We start from the raw sequence: 19,342 nt of genomic DNA on the forward strand, positions 1-19,342 counted from the left end.
TTTATAAAAAATTGTGTATTTATTCTTACATGTTTGAACTTCAGTCACTTCCAAAGTACTCTCCATTTGATGCAACACACCTGTTGAGGCATTTTTCCCACTGCTCAAAACAGTTTTTGAACTTGTCAATTTTGATGTCTTTTAGTGCTTCTGCTATTGTTTGTTTCACTTCTTCCACATTGGCAAAACATTTCCCTTTGAGGACTTTTTTCATCCAGGGAAACAAAAAAACAAGTCACTCGGGGAGAGATCCCGGGAATAGGGCATGGGGGGCATGGGGGTCATGCTGTTTTTGGTCAAAAACTGCTGAATACTCAGTGTGGTGGAGGCAGGTGTGCTTGTAAATCCCCCTCATGAAATGGGCAAATGTGTTGAAAGAGGCTTCAAAAAAAAAAAAAATTAACTGCAGCCTCTCACAACAACACCAGCTGGTACACTGATACAGATGGGTTCCTAGCTGACTCACCTAGCAGGGGAAGCCTGTACTATAAGAAGCCCGCCCTCCAGAAGATAATTCTGGGGTTTTTTTGGGGGGGGGTTCCTTCGTCATATATTAGGAGAATAACACAGATGGTACAAAGGCTCAACAAAAGCCATGGGGTGGAACTTGAATGACTACAATCTGGGAGCCCCTCTGTAAGAGGGGAGCTTGGTCCAGCTGTGCATGGGAGACATCACACCTCCCTGGACACTGACGTGCGAGGCCTGACGGCTCTGAGCGAGGCCTCCACTGGCCAACCCTGCTGTCCCAACCCTCTTCCCTCCCCGCTCTGGAGAGGCAAGGTGGACTGAGGGTTAAGAACTGGGAGATGAGGTGCCATGCAAGGCAGGGCTGAGTCAGGAAAGCAGGGGCTGAATCCTCCTGTTGCCCCTTTGCAACAGAAGGACAATAGGCTTTGCCACCTCTTCCGTGGGAGGATCCCAAGATGGGTGGAGAGGGCTTTGGGGTGAGGCTTGCAGGACCTGCAGGAGGAGGCTGAGAAGGACTGGTCATCCCCAAGATCGTCACGCCCCTCCCAGCTCCTGTCTTAGCCTTAGCCTTCTCTTTAATCTCAATGTGCTCTTTCTTCACAGGTGGACAGTAGATTGCCCTTAAAGGTTGGCAGGAACTAGAATGGAGGTAGGCACAGAGAGGAGTGTCCTACGAGGACGTCATGAGGAAGGAGGTTTGTTTTGGCCCCAGCACAGCTGTCTTGTGGTCCAGTCAAGACAGGTGGGTCTGGGTAGCCACACTCTCACTCTCCAGGTGGGCTGGAGCCCTCTTGCCATGCCCAGAGCAAGTACGGTCCATATGACACCAGCTTAGTCTGGGCTGGTCATTTCGAGCAGGGTCATTGTCACAGCTAGATTCCCACTGCAGCCGTTCCCCTGCTCGTACACTTGCACTCAGTCTCTATGACCTAAAGGTTGCTGAGCGTCTCCCATGCCCCAAGCAAGATTCTGGTGCTTCCAAAGATATCATCCTTTCTGAAAGACTCCTCCAGGATTCCAAAGCTTTTTAGCATCTCCAGTGCAGTTCTGGCCAGATAAGATCAGCGTGGCCCCACCAGACTGCTGCTGCCTGCCTACCCTTGCTCTCCTGGCTGTTGTCCCTGGGCCCAGTCCTGCCTTCATGGTCAGAGTCCCAGTGTGGTGTCCAGGCTCTGGTCCTGGATTCCCTGACCAGTCCCCCCAGGCTGTCCACATCCAGGAATGACCAAGAGGACAGTGGACATCTAGTCTGTACACCTGCCTGTAGTTGGCACTTAGGCTACTGAGCCTCCTGAGCAGGTGCACCCCCTTGGGCTCCTATCCACCTGTGTGAGTTTCCCCCACACTCGTGCCTCCAGCCAGGACATTCTAGCCTTGGCTCTGCCATCAGCTTACTATGTTAATCAGGGGCGTAAGGAGTGGGGATCAACATTAGACAGATGTTCCAGCTCAGAAACTCCAGGATTGGCTGGCCTGGCCTCAACCTCCTTGTTCCTTCATCTGGCCTCTTGCCCAGCCTCAGCAGCCCCAACCTCTCCAAACCCTCCCCTGATGCCTCATGGGATCCTCACCACTTGTTTATTCAAGGGTTGGGGTCATCTCAGCTGGTTATTGAGGTCCCATATGGCTACCCAGACTTCCTGTTCAGGTTTTGTCAGATACGTTGGGAAGAGTATACTGTTCCTTCATGGACCTAGAATTTGATCTATGCGTCTGGGTTGGTGGGGAACAGAGGGTCAGAGAGTTTGTCCTGCCAGCTGTGCTCTCTTTTCTCTTGAAGAGCTGGGCACTGGGGTTGCTAGTTTCTTCTGGGAATGACTGAAAGGCTTCACTGCTCTCAAGACCTCTCCCTCTGGGGTAGCTGGGAGACAGGATACCAAGTTTCTAGGGTGCTCTGGAGCAGCCCTGCCTAGATATCAGGAATGGCAAGGAGAATTCCTAGGAGCCCTCCTGCCCTAAGGAACTGGAGCACAGCAAAATTCAAGCCCAAAGGCCAAAAGGATGGGCAGTGCGGTTGTGGGATGGGGAAGGGGAGAAAACAGCAAACCCAGGAAGCGAGTGTGGCAGCTGGCATATGAGCAGCAGCAGAGTTTTGCCAGACTTACAACAGCCAAGTGCTGGAAGCAACCTAAATGCCCATCAGTAAATGATTAGATCGAAAATTATGATACATTTACACAAGGTAATACTATGCAGCAGAAAGAAAGAAGGAGCTCCTACCCTTCACGGAAGCATGGATGGAACTGGAGAGCATTATGCTAAATGAAATAAGCCAGGTGGTGAAAGACAAATACCGTATGATCTCACCTATAAGTGGAACCTTATCAACAAAACAAACAACCAAGCAAAATATAACCAGGGACATTGAAATAAAGAACAAACTAACAGTAAGCAGAGAGGAGTTGGGAGAGGGATAATAGAGGATAATAGGGGCAGGGCCATCAAGGAACATGTATAAAGGACCCATGGACAAAGCCAAATGGGGTAGGTTCAAGGTGGTGTGGGAGGGGGTGGGGGGGTAAAAATGGAAACAACTGTACTTGAACAACAATTTAAAAAAGTAAATGTGAAATGTTTTGAGACATTTTACAAAAAAAAGAATCAATCAATGAATGCATAAATAAGTGTAACAACAAAACACTGTGTCTCTCTTCTTTTCTTAAAAGAAGAAATGTTAAAGAACTTCAAGAAGAATAAAGAAAGAACTAGAGGAACATTGTAAATATAAATAATAAAGTGGCAATAAATATGCACCTATCAATAGTCACTTTAAATGTAAATGGATTACATGTTCCAATCAAAAGACAGAGAGTAGCTGAATAGATAAAACACAAGACCCATATATATGCTGTCTACAAGAGATCCCCTTCAGATCAAAAGGTACACACAGCCCTGGCCAGGTGGCTCAGTTGGTTGGAGAGTCATCCCATATGCAAAAAGGTTGTGGGTTCAGTTCCTGGTCAGGTCACATACCTAGGTTTTGGGTTTTATCTCTGGTTGGGGCATGTATGGGAGGCACCCAATCGATGTTTCTCTCTTACATCAATGTTTCTCTCTCTCTCTCCCTCCCCCTCTCCCTTCCTCTCTCTCTAAAAATTAATAAACATATTGGGTGAAGATAAATAAATAAATACATACATAAATAAAAGATACACATAGACTGAAAGTAAAAGGATCAAAAAGGATATTTCATGCAGACGGATATTTTAAAAAATCAGGGGTAGCAATACATACAGAAAATAGGCTATAATAAAAAACAAAGAAAATTACATAATGATAAAGAGATCAATCCAACAAGAGGATGCAGTTTATAAATACTTATAAACTGAACATAGGAACACCTAAATGTATAAAGCAAACACTGATGGACATAAATGAAGAGATAGACACTAATACAGTCAGAGTAGAGAAAATTTTAAAAAATATTTTGTTTATTTTCAGAGAGAGTGGAAGGGAGGGAGAAAGAGAGAAACATCGATAGGTTGCCTCTCACACGCGCTCAAATAAGGACCCGGCCCACAACCCAGGCATGTGTCCTGACTGGGAATCGAACTAGTGACCCTTTGGTTTGCAGGCCGGCACTCAGTCCACTGAGCCACAGCAGCCAGTACCAGAGAAAATCAACAAGGAAGCAGCAGCCTTAAATGACACATTAGAACAGATGGGTTCAATTGAACTTTTTTTGAGCATTTCACCCCAAGATAGCAGAATATACATTCTTCTTAAGTGCACACCTTACATTTCCCAGGATAGGCCATGTTAGGCCACAACACAAGTCTCAAGAAATTTAAGAAGATTCAAATCATATCAAGCATCTTCTTCGACCACAATGTTATGAAACTAGAAATAGATTACAAGAAAAAACTGAAAATCACGTAAACAAATGGAGGCTAAACAACATGTTACTAAGTAAACAATGAATGGGTTAACAATGAGATCATGGGAAAAAATCAAAGACACCTCGAGACAAATGAAAATGAGAACACACCGACCCCGGATGTATGATGCACAGAGGAAGCAGTTCTAAGAGGGAAACTCATAGCAATACAGGCCTACCTCAAAAAATGAGAAATATCTCAGGAGTTCCGGCCAAGAAGGAGGCGCAGGTGGAAACACTTCACTTCCTCGCACAACCAAAAGAAGGACAACAACCAATTTAAAAACAAAAAACAAGCGGAACTGACAGAAAATCGTACTGTATGGAAGTCTGACAACCGAGGAGATAAAGAAGAAACACTCACCCAGACGGTAGGAGGGGCGGAGACAGGTGGCCGGGCAGAGAGGACTCACTGCGAGGTGGCGGGGCTGGCGGGCCGGCGAGGTGGCAGACTGTGGAGTGGGGCCGGCGAGGCAGCAGCTGATGGAGTGGGTGACAGACTCACAACCCAGGGCTCCAGTGACGGGAAATAAAGCCTCAAACCACTGACTGAAAACACCCACGGGGGTTGAGGCAGCAGCAGGAGAAACTCCCAGCCTCACAGGAGAGTTCCTGGAGAGACCTACAAGGGCCTAGAACGCACACAAACCCATCCATTTGGGAAGCAGCACAAGACGGGCCCAATTTGATTGTGGGTGGTGGAGGGAGTGACTGAAATCCGCAGAGAGTGGGGCAAGCGTAATTGCTCCCTGTCGGCCCCTCCCCCACATACAGCGTCACAGCGCAACTACCAGCGTTACCCCACCCCCGTGAACACCCAAGGCTCCACCCCTTTACCTAACAGGTGCGCCAAGAAAAAAAAAATGGTCCAAATGAAAGAACAGATCAAAGCGCCAGAAAAAATACAACTAAGCAACGAAGAGATAGCCAACCTATCAGATGCACAGTTCAAAACACTGGTTATCAGGATGCTCACAGAATTGATTGAATTTGGTCACAAATTAGATGAAAAAATGAAGGCTATGCTAAGAGAAACAAAGGAAAATGTACAGGGAACCAATAGTGATGGAACTCAAATCAACAGTGTGGACCAGAAGGAAGAAAGAAACATCCAACCAGAAAAGAATGAAGCAACAAGAATTCAAAAAAATGAGGACAGGCTTAGGAACCTCCAGGACATCTTTAAACGTTCTAACATCCGAATTATAGGGGTGCCAGAAGGAGAAGAGGAAGAACAAAAAATTGAAAACTTATTTGAACAAATAATGAAGGAGAAATTCTCTAATCTGGCAAAGGAAATTGACTTCCAGGAAGTCCAGGAAGCTTAGAGAGTCCCAAAGAAGCTGGACCCAAGGAGGAACACACCAAGGCACATCATCATTACATTTGCCAAGATTAAAGATAAGGAGAGAATCTTAGAAGCAGCAAGAGAAAAGGAGACAGTTACCTACAAAGGGGTCCCCAGAAGACTGTCAGCTGATTTCTCAAAAGAAACCTTGCAGGCAAGAAGGGGCTGGAAAGAAGTATTCCAAGTAATGAAAGGCAAGGACCTACATCCAAGATTGCTCTATCCAGCAAAGCTTTCATTTAGAATGGGAGGACAGATAAAGTGCTTCTCAGATAAGGTCAAGTTAAAGGAGTTCACCATCACCAGGCCCTTATTATATGAAATGTTAAAGGGATTTATCTAAGAAAAAGATTGAAAATATGAACAGTAAAATGACAGCAACCTCATATTATTAACAACCACACCTAAAACAAAAACAAAAGCAAACTAAGCAAACAACTAGAACAGGAACAGAACCACAGAAATGGAGATCACATGGAGGGTTATCGACAGGGGAGTGGGAGGGGGAGAGAGGTGGGAAGGTACAGAGAATAAGTACCATAAATGGTAGGTAGAAAATAGACAGGGGGAGGGTAAGAATAGTATAGGAAATGTAGAAGCCAAAGAACTTATATGTATGACCCATGGACATGAACTATAAGGGGGGGAATGTGGGAGGGAGGGGGACTGGAGTGAAGGGGTGGAAATGGTAGAACTGTAATAGCATAATCAGTAAAATACATTAAAAAAAGAATAAACTCGAAATGAATTAAAGACTTAAATGTAAGACTCAACACCATAAAACTCCTAGAAGAAAACCACAAGCAGTAAAATCTCTGACATTTTTCTTAGCAATATTTTTTTCTGATATATCTCTTCAGCAAGGAAAACAAAAGAAAAAAATTAACAAATGAAACTACATCAAAATAAAAGTTTTTGCACAGCAAAGGAAACCATCAACAAAAAGAAGAGACAACCAAGTGAATTGAAAAAATATTCACCAATGATACATCTGACAAGGGGTTAATATCCAAAATTTATAAAGAACCCACATAACTCAACCTCCAAAACAAACAAACAATCCAGTTAAAAATGGACAGAGGACCTGAATAGACACTTCTCCAAAGAGAACATACAGATGGCCAGTAGACATATGAAAATATGTTCAACGTCACTAATCAGAAAAATGCAAATTAAAACCACAGTGAGATATCTCCTCACACCTGTCAGAACGGCTGTCATCAATAAATCCACAAACAACAAGTGTTGGCGAGGATGCGGGAAAAGGGGACCCTTGTGCACTCTTGGTGGGAAGGAATGGTGTAGTCACTATAGAAAAGAGCGTGGATGTTCCTCAAAAAATTAAAAATAGAACTGCCTTGGGACCCTGCAGTTCCACTTCTGGATATATATGCCTAAGAAACCCCAAACACTAAGACCATAGTGTTTTCTATAAACAAAGAACACTGAAAGAATACAGCCCTGGCCAGGTCGCTCAGTTGGTTGGAGCATCGTCCCACGCACTGAAGGGTTGCAGGGTCCATCCCCAGGCAGGGCACATACCTGGACTGTGGGTTTGATTCCTCACCAGGGTGCGTATGAGAGGCGACCAGTCAACATTTCTCTCTCACATGGATGTTCTCTCTCTCTCTCTCTCTCTCCCTCCCTCTCTCTCTCGAATCAATAAATATATCCTTGAGGGGAGACTTTTTAAAAAAGAATGTGTGCATGCCCATGTTCACTGCAGCATTATTTACAGTGCCCACGATATGGAAGCAGCCCAAGGGCCCATCAACAGACGAATGGATAGAGAACAGGCAGTACATGTATAATGGGAGTATTACTCGGCCACGAAAAAGTGAAATCTTACTATTTGCCACAGCATGGATGGGCCCAGAGAGTATTATGCTAATTGAAATAAGTCAAACAGAGAAAGACAAATGCCATATGATTTCCAGTATATGTGGAATATAAAATACAAAATAAATGACCAAACAAAATAGAAACAGATTCACAGATACAGAGAACAAACGGATGGCTGCCACAGGGAGAGGCTGGGAGGCTGGGTGAAAAGGGCGTAAGGGGAAAGAAGCACACATTTGTAGTTGTCCAACTGCCGTGGGGTTGTGATATACAGCATAGGGAGTCAGTCACATTGTAATTACTACGTGTGGTGCCAGGTGGACAGTAGACGTATCACGGGATCACTTTGTAAGTTACACATGTGTCTAACTGCTCTGCTGTACACCCGAAACTAATATAATATTGAATATCACCTGTAATTAAAAGTTTTATTAAAATGTAAGGGGAAAATGTCACTGAGGGTGCAAAGTCCAGAAGGAAAGTGGAGTGGAATCGGAGAGCCCACGAGGAGGAGCAGGCTGTTTAGACAGGCAGTGAGCTCCCCATCAGGGCAGTGCGTAAGCAGCAGCTGAACTGCCATCTGCCAAGGGGAGTCCCCTGCACAATGAGCCTTCTCTGTTCTTGTCCACTGGCGAGCAGACTGCTTCCCGACATCCTGTCTCCCTGGGAAGTACAAGATCTTTGGCTTGAGTAGAAGTCCTAGAGCCAGGAGCATCTCAGGCATCACAGGAACTCCTGACGAACACTTCCTATCCCCTTCCTTGCTTTATTTTCCCCCACGACACTGTCACCTCCAACGATGTAGCATATTTTACCCACTTACCTTGTTTACCAGCTTTTCCTCCCACTAGACCTAGTACTGCTCAGTGCGGTGGCCACTGGCCCTGCGTGGCTGCTCGGCCACTTTAAATGCAGCCAGTCTGAACTGAGATGAGCTGTAAGTATAGCATACCCACCAGATTTAGAAAACTTACTGTGAAAAAAAGAATGTAAAGAATCTCATTCATTTTACAACATTGATGATATATCGAAGTCATAATTTGATGGGTATATTGGCTTAAATAAACTATATTATTAAAATTAATTTGACTCAGTTTACTTTCTGAATGTAGCTACTGAAATTTTTTTAATTACCCATGTGACTCGCATTAAATTTCTATTGGACAGTGATACACTTGACCGGGTGTTGGCAAACCGTGGCCGGCAGCCTGTTCTGGGCAGCTCATAAACTAAGGATCCTGAAGTTCTTAAAGGGTTATAAGAAAACAAAGACAAGTACGCAACAGAGGCTGTGTGGCCCACAATGCATAAAACACTTACTTCTACAGAAAATATTTACAGAAAATGCTTACACTATACTGTAAGATTGACAGAGGAAGAAACTTTTGTCAGTTTCGTTCTTCACTTGGCTCCAATGCCTACGACAGAAGGAGCTCTGCCAGGCATAAGTAGGTATTCAATAAGTATTTGACGAATGAATGAATGAATGAATGGTGTTGCCAAATCTTACAAGGCTGCCTTTTGTTCCTACCCTGGACGCTGCCTGCCAGCTGGCCTGGCTGCTCCAAGAGCAGAGCTGTATCTTTCCCCACGTACCTCACTATGCAGCTCAACACGGGAACGACACACTCAGGCAGTGCGCTGCCCTCTTAGAGGTCAAAACTACCACTGTCCGTTCCGGCTGTCAGGGGCCTCGGGGACGGGGGAAGTAGACAAAATCCACCCGCTTCTCCATTCAGAGAAATCCAGAGTGGGTGGGCTTGTTCACGGGGGAGGCGGCCTGTTTTTGGGAAAGTGCAGATGTTGAAACCCAACCCCAGTTCCTAGCAAGGAAACACTTCACAATCCTGCGCCTCAGTTTCCCCTCTGTAAGGTGGCTTAGGGTGAGGGCTGCTGTAAGATGTGAGTACTGGTTGAGCAGAGAGCCTGGAACACAGAGGGCCCTCAATAATAAAGGGCGATTCTAGTTGACTATTTCCATTGAGGAGACCATTCCCTCGCCAGGTGCCGGAGAAGGGAGAGGTACGGGCAGCCAGTACTTGTTTCGTGTGGCTACGGCATCTGGCCTGAAGCGGCCCCAGCGCAGAGCTAGGAAAATGGGGGTTCGCTGAGGGACCAGTGCAAGAGCCATTCTCCAGTCTGAAACCTCCCTCCCTTTTGCTGTCCCCACCACTCACCACCTTTGTCCCGGCTCAGAGCTCCTGGGATGTGGCAGCAAGAGACTGGCAGCTTTCAGGATCTCCCTCCCTCCTTCCCGCCTTCCTTCCTTTATTTGTCCTGTGTTATATGGGCTGTGATTAAGGAGAAAAAGTCTGTAAAAATTAAGTGATTCTGAAGGTGCTGAGCAAGAACTAGAGAGGAGTTGGGGAAGGGACTAGAGGGGGCATGTGTCCTTGCTGCTTGCTGAAGTCCACCGGCAGAAGCACCTGGAACCACCCCCTGACTGCCTGGCCCAGAAACCCAGCTGGGGAAGCACCTGCTGTGTGCCAAGCCCTGGGGTGGGGGGACTGGCACACCCTCAGCAGACAGCCACACTGCTGATGGCAGTGGGACAATGGACCCCCGAGCCAAGCCTCTGCCTCTTCTTGACTTGCTGGGGGCCATCATTCTGGGGCACTTTCTCATGGGGAAAGTGGGGCTCCTTTTAAATTCATCCAAAACAGAACCATTGTTGTGGTTAGTTCCCTTATGGAGCATTCCCTTAGGTGGCTCCAGAAGGAGAGACCACCTCGCCCAGCTTGGGGTGGGGGATGGATAGGAACAAGCCAGGTCAGGTGGTCTTAAATGCTGGCCTCAGGAGCTGGGGCCTCTTGGTTTTGGTCTGCAGATGATGGAAGTCACCTGAGAGGGGGCACATTTTACAAGGCCCCGAGGCTCAGAGATGTAAAGGTCCCGCCCAAGTTCCCCATTGAAGAGCTAGGCCTGGAGGGCCTGTGGTGACCTCTGCCTGTCTCTGATAGAAGTGTTAATGACTTGAATTCACTTTGCTCCATTAACAAGCCACTACTGAGCAGAAGCAGGCCCCAGGAGCGATATGAGTTGCCAAGTGGGCGATGCCAAGATGGCCTTCAGAGAAGATAGCCATCTGAATCTCCCTGAACAGCCACTTGGGAGGCCAAGATATCTCTCCCTGCTCCTGCCACACACCTGGGCTGCAGTGCCTGCCAGATGTCCTTCCCAGCCAGGGAAGCCTTCATTCACAGAGCAGATGGCAGACAAGGAGGCGGCCCATCGCTGCAGTCACTTGTGACCTAGTCTCAACGTGGTCCGTCTTGGGGTCCAACCCAGGCCTTGGGGATGCAGTGGAGGTGTGTGTATCAGGATCAGCCCAGCTGATTCAAGTTTTTCTTCCCACCTGGAGAAAAAACGCAGAAGTGGCAACAGCAGCAGCCAGAGGAAGAAATTCAGCCCAGCACCCAGAGGGAGCCTTCAGCTGCTGGTGTGGAGTAAAGTGGGGCTGTGGGCAGGCTGCCTATAAGCTGACAGGGAGGGTCCGAGATCATAGGAAGACCCTAGCCTGGAAGTATTGCCTCAGGTCAGCCTGTGGTGGTAATTATGCATATGCATGAGACCTCGTGACTGGAAGCCCAGATTCTCCAAAGGGCTGGGCTTGGGACAAGGCAGGGTCTCTGGCCCCACCACCCCCGTGGTCCAAGGGCCTTAGTATGTGTGGATGACAGCTATCGAAGCGGCTGGAGACAGAACCTGAGCTCCTGCCTTGGCTCTGCTTCTGCCTCTCCCTGCACACTGCCCTGCACGAGGCCTCGGCCTTCCCACGGGCACCGCGGTCCCGAGTCTGGGCTTGCATGCCTCTGGGCCATGCTGAAGGCCAAAGCCAGGCAACAGCCATCACTTGGATCGGATCTCCCTGGAGTGGCCCAAACTCTCAACGCAGGTCCCCAAGAAACAGTGCCAAATATCAACCCCACTTTAGAAATGTAAAACTGTGGCCCAGAAAGGTGGAGAGATCGGACCAAGGTTTCACTAGTGGATACTAAACCCCATGGCTGGTCCTTGCCCTGGTTGACTTTAGGACCCTGGACGGGGCTATTTCTCCCCGACTATGGCATCCATGCCGGTCCCTGTCACTTCGGCAGGGCTTTTCCAGCCTTCGGTTTCTGTGTCTGCAGTGGAGGCCTGGGAGCGTGAAACTGACAAGAGGCAGTGGCAGAGTGTGGAAACTGTCAGCAGAGCAGCCGCCTGTGAAATTAACATGATATCGAAAGTGTCAATGTTTATTTACTGGAAATATCTGGACAGGATGCAAAGCAGTCCTGCAGCGGCTGCCTCTGGGGCCGAGCGGCAGGGCCGCCCTGCCTAGTCTTCCTCATCAGCTGCGAGACCCTGCCTGCAGCATCAGCCAACCCCTGCCTAAGACTCCCACTTTCTCCGCTGGCTGAGGAGCAAGCCCTCATGGAGAACTCGCAGCTTCAGTTGAGCTTATCTAGAAATAATCTCCCTCCTGCCCCTGAGTTCCAATGTTGCTGTCCAGAATCTGATGAGTGGGTACCGGAGCCCCAGCTGACTGGGCCAGGTTGAGGTCCCCTGACTAAAACTTGGCCAATCGGTGTGTTTCATGGGACTTTGAACTCAGGGCAGAGATTAGGGTAGGTGCAGAGAACTGAGATTCAAGGTCGTGCCGGCTCCAGGCAGGGACTGCCATCGTGGGGTGGTCAAGTGCAGCTATCCTATCACCTACTTCTCGTCAAGGGCCTTTACTAACGACAGCTGTGCAGGGCTGGACTGAAGGTCTATTTCTATTTCTTCCTTTGTTATGTGGAGTGTCCATTGCACTTGGGCCGACTTTCCCCGCGATTGTATTTTAGGTGCAGGGAGAGTGGGTAAAACTATCACCAGCTTTCTCAGTGATAAGAATCAGCAGAGTTCCTCCTCCCCAGACATTCAGATTCTGTGGGGTTGGACCAGGCCTGGGAGTCAGGATTCTGGCTTTATTTTATCTTGGAACTGGCTTGGGAATCACCCCCTTGGAGGGTGAACTTCTCACCTGCCCTGAAACAAGACCAATGTAGAGGGATGGATGACACCTGCAGCAGGGCCTCAGCCCAGCCCCCAGGAGGTCTTTGGAGTGGTGGTCTGTACTTTGGCTGCAAATTAGATCATGTAGGGGACACATGAAAAGCCCATTACCCAGGCGGCACCAAAGACCATTGAGATCGGAATCTCTGGGAGTGGGAATCAGGTAGTTTTAAAAGCTCCCTGGCGATCCCACTGTGCAGCCCGAGTGGAAAGCCGCTGGCTTCCCCTACTCACGCTCCTACTTAGGGACCCCGCTCATCCCACAGCCTGGAAGAGGCAGTCTTCCCTAATCCCAGCCCATCACAGTCTCTCTTGGGAGTTCAGAACTGAGTGCTGAGGCTGAGAGTGAGTTGCAGCAGGGAGCTGAAGCTGCCCTGTCAGGCACCCTCTGACTGGGCAGCCGAGGAAGCCACTCCACTCCCTCCGCAGAAAGGGACCTGTGACCTGAGCCACTGTGCAGCCAGAAGGTGAGCTAAGAGAGAGAAGAATCTTTTCAGGACCAGCTTCCCTGAGATTTACCCCTTTGTTAGAAGAGAGTCTTTAAATGGGCTTTTGTTTCTTGCAGTCAAATTGCTTTGGATACAGAGAGCACTAAAAGCTAAAACTTATCCCAGACCCACAGCTACTTCCACTGAACTGCCCTGGAGGGCTCAGTGAGCCACAGCAGCTGGCACGTACTGGGCACCCCCCACGAGCCAGGCGCTCTCCATGGCACTGTGCCCCCCAACCCCAGAAGGTGGGGCTGAGTACCCGGTTTACGGAGAAGTACAGTTGTGCCCCAGGGCACTTGGCTGATTCCTGTGGAGCAGACACAGAGCCCAGGGTGTGCCAAAGCTCCTCAGCGGATCTCCAGCAGAGCCAATTATGCAGAGCAGGCAGAGTGGAGGTCCCGCTGGGATGAGGGGGTGGGGGCTGCTCCTAGCCTTCCTCCTGAGCGGGATAGGACACGAGAGGAAGGGGGCTGGCCCTCTGAAGAGAGTTGCACTCTGCCCTCTGCCTGGGCCCTGACAGCCAGGGTCAGGGCCCTACCGTGTTCCTAAGTGGAGAGCTGCGGTCACCCGTGTCACCATCAGTGCTGTCATACAAGCACAGAGCTTGCACTGCCCATCCCATGTGACTTCTCAAAATGCCCAGTACTTGCCTCTCTGACCACAATTTTAAATGTGTAGCATTTGAGCAATTGGCTACTTGGAGTCTGTCTCCCCCACTAGATTCTACGCTCTGAGAGGGCAAACAATTTGCTAGTCTTGTTCCTTGTACTGCCCCTGGTGACTGGCCCAGTGTGTGTGTGAGTAGGTACTGGAGTCTGTGGGCAGGAAGGAGGCAGGAAGAGAGGGAGTCCTCCAATGGCAAGAACTGTTACTCCATTTTTTAGACGGGAAAGTGAGACCTAAGGAGGGGAAGCCAATTGGCCAGCATCAGACAGAGGGACAGCTGAGCTGGTCTAGGCCCTGACCCAGAAGACAAAGTGGAAGTGAGATGTCAGGACGGCCCCGGCATAAGTGACCCTGGAGAAATGTCTAAATGTAATTGGAGTGTGCGTGAGAGTAGCGAGAAGGCCCTGAGCAAAGCCCTTCCCTGGGGATGAGACCCCTCTGTCGGGCAGGGAACAACCTCCCTTCTTCATTTCAATAGCAGGAGCAATGGAAATGAATAGTGGTGGCTGTCTCCAAGGGTGAGAACCATAGGCCCCACCCGGAGTGGGCAATAGGTGGGCCATGAGCCAGAGAATGGGAAGGACCTACAGAACCTCACTGCAGGGCCCGTTAGAAATTATGCTTGCTTTTAATGTTCCTAAAGAGAGAGACAGATAAGCTTGTCCATTCAGAAGAATAAGACAATTATTACTGGTCGACACCATGAACTCTTAATTTCTGCACTGATTTTTACAAGTCTGCTTCTCGGACAGGGTACCTAGTATTGGAACAAGTCTGGCTGTGTGTCAGGGACAAACCCTCCTTTGCTCATGACCGGTGAGTCACCTGGTCCAGGGCCCTTGACTGTTTTGAATGAAGGTGGGGGGCTGGAAGCTGTGCGAGGGAAGAGGCGTTATACCTGCAGAATGGGGAGTCCACAAGAACAACAATGGTGAAAGAAAGCATTGATTGGTCACTTGCTCCGAACCAGACACACCGTCCCAGGTGCTTTGCAGACGTGATCTAATGGAGCCCTCACGTGTTGCACGGGTAACTTGTGCAAAGTCACACAGCTGGTACCTGGCAGAGCCAAGCTTCAGACCCCGGTCATCTGGCTCCAGATCCTATGCCCTTAAAGCCCTGTACGTGACCCTTTTGCGCAGCTTCACCTATTGGCATGCCTTGTGTTCTGAAGCGATTCAAACCCTCCAAGTATGGGCTTGCATAGCCCCGGTGTTGGCAGGCCCTAAGCCAGGGGAATGATTCTGAATGGGGGTTGGGGGGGGGGCAGAGGCAGAGGTGGTGAGAAAAGACTACTTGGAGGAGTGGCCTGGTCCACGTGCTAAAGGCTGCCGGAAGAACAGAAGCAAGAACGTGCGTGTGCATTGTGGGGGAAGACGGTGGGTGGCACTCAACTCAAAGCAGAAGAAAGAACATGTAGGGAGGCCTGGAGGGAAGGCCTCCTATCGAGAAAAGGAAAGAAGGCCAGTGCAAGCTCTTTAGAATCCTCAGGAGAAGGGGTGCTGGGCTGGTTACAGAGGGAACCTTAAGTCAGGTTTCTTCACAGACCTGTGGGGTAGGCCACACAAGGCCTCTTTGATTGGGATGCACACCTGTCACTTCTGGGGCACACTGACCACACTTGCCCCCAGCCTAGCCCTACCTTCTAACCTTGTAAGGACTAAGGAAGGGCCCAGGTGGGCCCAAGGATGTGTGTGAGGTGGAAGTGGGGGGCTGGGGAGGTCCTCTTGACCATGCCCCTCCTCCGCTCCTCCCAGCCTGTAGCTGGCAGCTCAGCTGGTGGGTGTTTGCTTAGGAGACATCACCAGGCAGCTGATCTCATTGCCTGGCTGGGGTGGGGCCTGCATGTGTGCGAATGGGCTCACATGTGCGTGCAAGGTGCGTGAGCACTGCGCACAGGGCCGGCCTTGTCACGCTGTGAACCCAGGAAGGAGGCCACGGGACGAGAGGGGCCGTGGACCTCTGGGAGGACCCAATTCTGTGTGCGGGGGGGGGGGGTGGGGGGTGGGAAGAGGTGGAGGGCTGTTCTGTGCGCACGCAGGGGTGAGAGTGTGGTGTACCTATGTGAACAGCTGGCACCCGGACATACACTGATGGGGTCTGTGTGCACAGTGTGTGGAAAGATGTGTGCACTGACGCAGGAATTGCGGCGTGTATATGAGAGAATGTGCAAGGCTGTACAAATGTGAGCTCTTTCTTTGCACATGCGCCCATCTGAGTAGGTGTGTGTGTGAGCAGAGGTGTGCACACTCTCTCTCTGCCTCCTCTGCTCTCACACCTCAAATCTTTCCTCCCTAGAGTCTAAGATGTGTGCCTCTCGTGCTCAGATGCCCCCCACTGCTCCCCGTTACCTGGATGGTGCTCTACAGCAACGGTCCCCAACCCTTTTGGCACCGCTGGGACTGGTTTTGTGGAAGACAATTTTGCCACAGAGAGGATAGCGGTGGGCAGACAGGAGGTGGAGCTCAGGTGATAATGTGAGTGAAGCTTCACTCACTTGTACCCCGCACCCCCACCCCACCCCGCTCCGCCTGCGCATCTCCTGCCGTGCGGCCAGGAGCCTGTACCTAACAGGTCTGCAGCCTGGGGGTTGGAGACCCCTACTCTACAGAACACCTGCTCAGCTTCCCCAACCCCCCATGCACTTCAGCCCTCCCTCCCGCAGGAGCACCAAGAGCCAACAGGAAGGGCAATTCTGTCCCTGGCACAGGGGAGATTCCAAGGGCAGGGATTCAAAGTGGGTTTTCCTCATCCTAAGCCAGGAGAACTGCAGCTGAGGGTCTGGGGACCCTTGAAAAGCTGGTACCTGCCTTTGATCCCCTCTCCCTCTGTGAATGGTAAACTGCCTGTGGGACACTGAGTTCCACAGCTATGGGGTGCGTACCTGGTGCGATTCCCTCACGGATACTGCCACCCGGTGCTCCCCTTTCTACCGCGTGTTTGGAAAACTCTTCTTCATGGGGAAGGGCCAGAGGCCAGCGGGGACCTGGGACCCTGGTCTCTCCAGCTCTTTGCATCTGCACAGAGCAATTCTCTCACTCAACCCGCTTCTGGCAGCCTCTCCCCCATCTGGGCAACTGCCTGCGGTGTCCTTGTCCCCTTCAGCTGCCCTGCAGGGGACAGGGAAGAGCTGTTCTCCTGGCAACTGGCCATCTAGGTGCCTGCCCGTGGTCAGGCAGCGGCACTCTGGGCCTCTGGCTGCAGGGCCTTCCACCAGCCCTCCGTCCCTGCCGGGGGCCCCTCCACCCGGACTCACCACTCTCCAGGGGCCATCTTGCCTGGCTGAGCTCTTGGAGCCCGTGTGGCCTGCCCCAGCTGTACAGAGAGGGCCATGGACTCATCCCAAGCGGTAGAAGACCGGCAGACTCCCTGAGGAAGACACAGGAAGACTCCAGAAAGGGGAACTCCAGGCTGTGTGTGGAGGGACAGGCGGCTCTACTGGCTGGGCCTCTGGGGGCTCTGGCTGTCCTGCTCCAGACTGAGCAGCACCTGCAGATGGGTGGGGGGACACAGGCAAAAGGAGGCCTGAGGGGCCGGGGCTGAGGGAAGGTGAAGGGCCTCTGTTCCCCATGAGCACCCTGCATGGTGAGGGGCATCTCTGGGCCCAGGCGCAGGTTGGGCAGCCAGTGTCGTCTGCTGTAACCTCGCTTTACTCCAGCAGCAGTGTGGGGGCAGTGGGGCAGGGAGGTGAGACAAGACACCAGTGAGGTCTGGGGGAGCCCCGACGCTGAGAGAGAGTGCAGAGACCCAGCTGGCACAGCCTTCCCTTAAGCCCTTGGGAAGGGTCAGCCCAGAAATGTTCAGGGGCTGGTGCAAGGTCACACCATGAGTGTCCCCACCTCCTGGGGCTGGGTGCTGGACAGAGTCCAGCAGGGGCAGATACTTGGAAAACTTCCCAGCTCTACACGTTGCCAAGGGGTTCCCCAGAGCCTCTCCCCACCTGGGGCTGCTCCTTGTGCCCTTGCCGTGTCCTGAAAGAGGCTCTGCGGCTGGCAGGCAATGGAGAGGATGGGGCTTCACTGTACCTGCCTCTCCTCTTTATGATGCCCTATTTTTTTTAACAAGCTATGTAAATGTCTGCTTGTCAGAGAGCAAAGTCAGGGCCTCCAGTGGGCCCCCCTCTGGGGCAGGAAAGGCTTTCTGGATGACCCGGTGGTTGCCCTGTCCCCACCCCCAGGTCAGCTGAGGCAGAGCTGGGGCTGCTGTTGACACACTCATTTTGTAATCTTGGACCTGTCACTTCCCCGCTCTGAATCTGTGTCTTCCTCTGCAAAGTGGGAGGCCACCTTCAGCGCTCCGAGCTTTCCAAGCTGCTGCAACTCACCTGTGCAACCTTGCATGACTGCTCAGCCTCTCTGAGCCCCATGGTGTTCATGTCGAAACAGAGACATTCACGCTCAGAACACCAGGAATTGGCAAGGGTGGATCAAGGGGAGGGGCCCACTGGTCCTTTTACTTGCCTGCTTTCTCTTTCCCCAGCTTGCTCCTCTTCCTTTCCCTCCAAACAACCTGTTATTCCACCCCCAGGATCTAAGTCAGTGTGTCTCAGCCCAGCAGGAAGTAGGGGTGCAGGGTGGAGCTGGTGCGGAGGACCAGGAGAGCCCTGCCCTGCTCTCTGCTGGGTCATGTCCAGGACATAGGGTGGCATGAGGGCTGGGGTGTGAAGGAGCTGGGAGAGGAATGGGGCCGGGGCTGAGACCCTGACGCATCTCTCGGTCTCCGCAGCCCCCAAAGGGCCAAGCCTGGCCTCCCCAGACACCAGCAGTCGCCTGGCATGATGACAGGCGGGGGCAGAGGTACTGGATGAACCATGATAGGTTTTTGGGGAAACTGTAAACCCCTGTACAAGCTGAGCAGTCATCTCCTTGGGCAGGCAGAGCCAGGGCCACACTGTGTGGCCACTGTTCTCAGACACGTCCCCGGTAGTCCCCAGTCGCCCAGCAGGCACTAGGGCCAGATTGCCAGGCCCTCAGAACAGGTAACGGGGCCTTGTTGTCCCACAAAGGAAGGAGACTGCAGGAGGTGATGGGACTGTGCCCACTTCACAGAAGGGAAGGCTGAGTCGGTGGTGGTTCAGAGTGAGAGGACCGCTCTGGTGCTCTTTCTGCCATGAAACACTGGTGTCCAGTGTCCGAATCGTGGCACCATCACCACCTGTAGTGATCCCAGGCAGTTACTTCTTCCTGAGCCTCAGTGTTCACATTCCAAAGGGAGCGTATGAGAACTTCCTCGTGGTAGGAGTAAGTAAGAGGACACAGGTAAAGCGTCTGGCCTCGTGCCTTGCACAGCCCTTGAGAGGCAGTAGCTATTACTGTTTTTGCTATATTACCCCACACCCCCTCCTGCTTCTGCTTGAAAAGACACTGCACCAGGGGCAGCAAACTTGGGTTCAAGTGCTGGCTCTCTACTTAGGTCCGTCTGTAGACCAATCACCGTCACTTCCTAAGTCCCCTGTGCTTGTGCACCAATAAGCGGCTCCTGAAAGGGACAGGCTGCACAGGGGTCCTCGTGGAGGGGGCTGCAATGGCCCTGGCATCCTGGTTGCCCTTTTGGCCATGAGACTTCATAGCCCCTCCCCCCAGGAGGGGCTCTCTGTCCCCTTCTCCTTAA

The sequence above is a fragment of the Desmodus rotundus genome, chromosome 7, assembly GCF_022682495.2.
Source record: "Desmodus rotundus isolate HL8 chromosome 7, HLdesRot8A.1, whole genome shotgun sequence".
Lineage (NCBI taxonomy): Eukaryota > Metazoa > Chordata > Mammalia > Chiroptera > Phyllostomidae > Desmodus > Desmodus rotundus.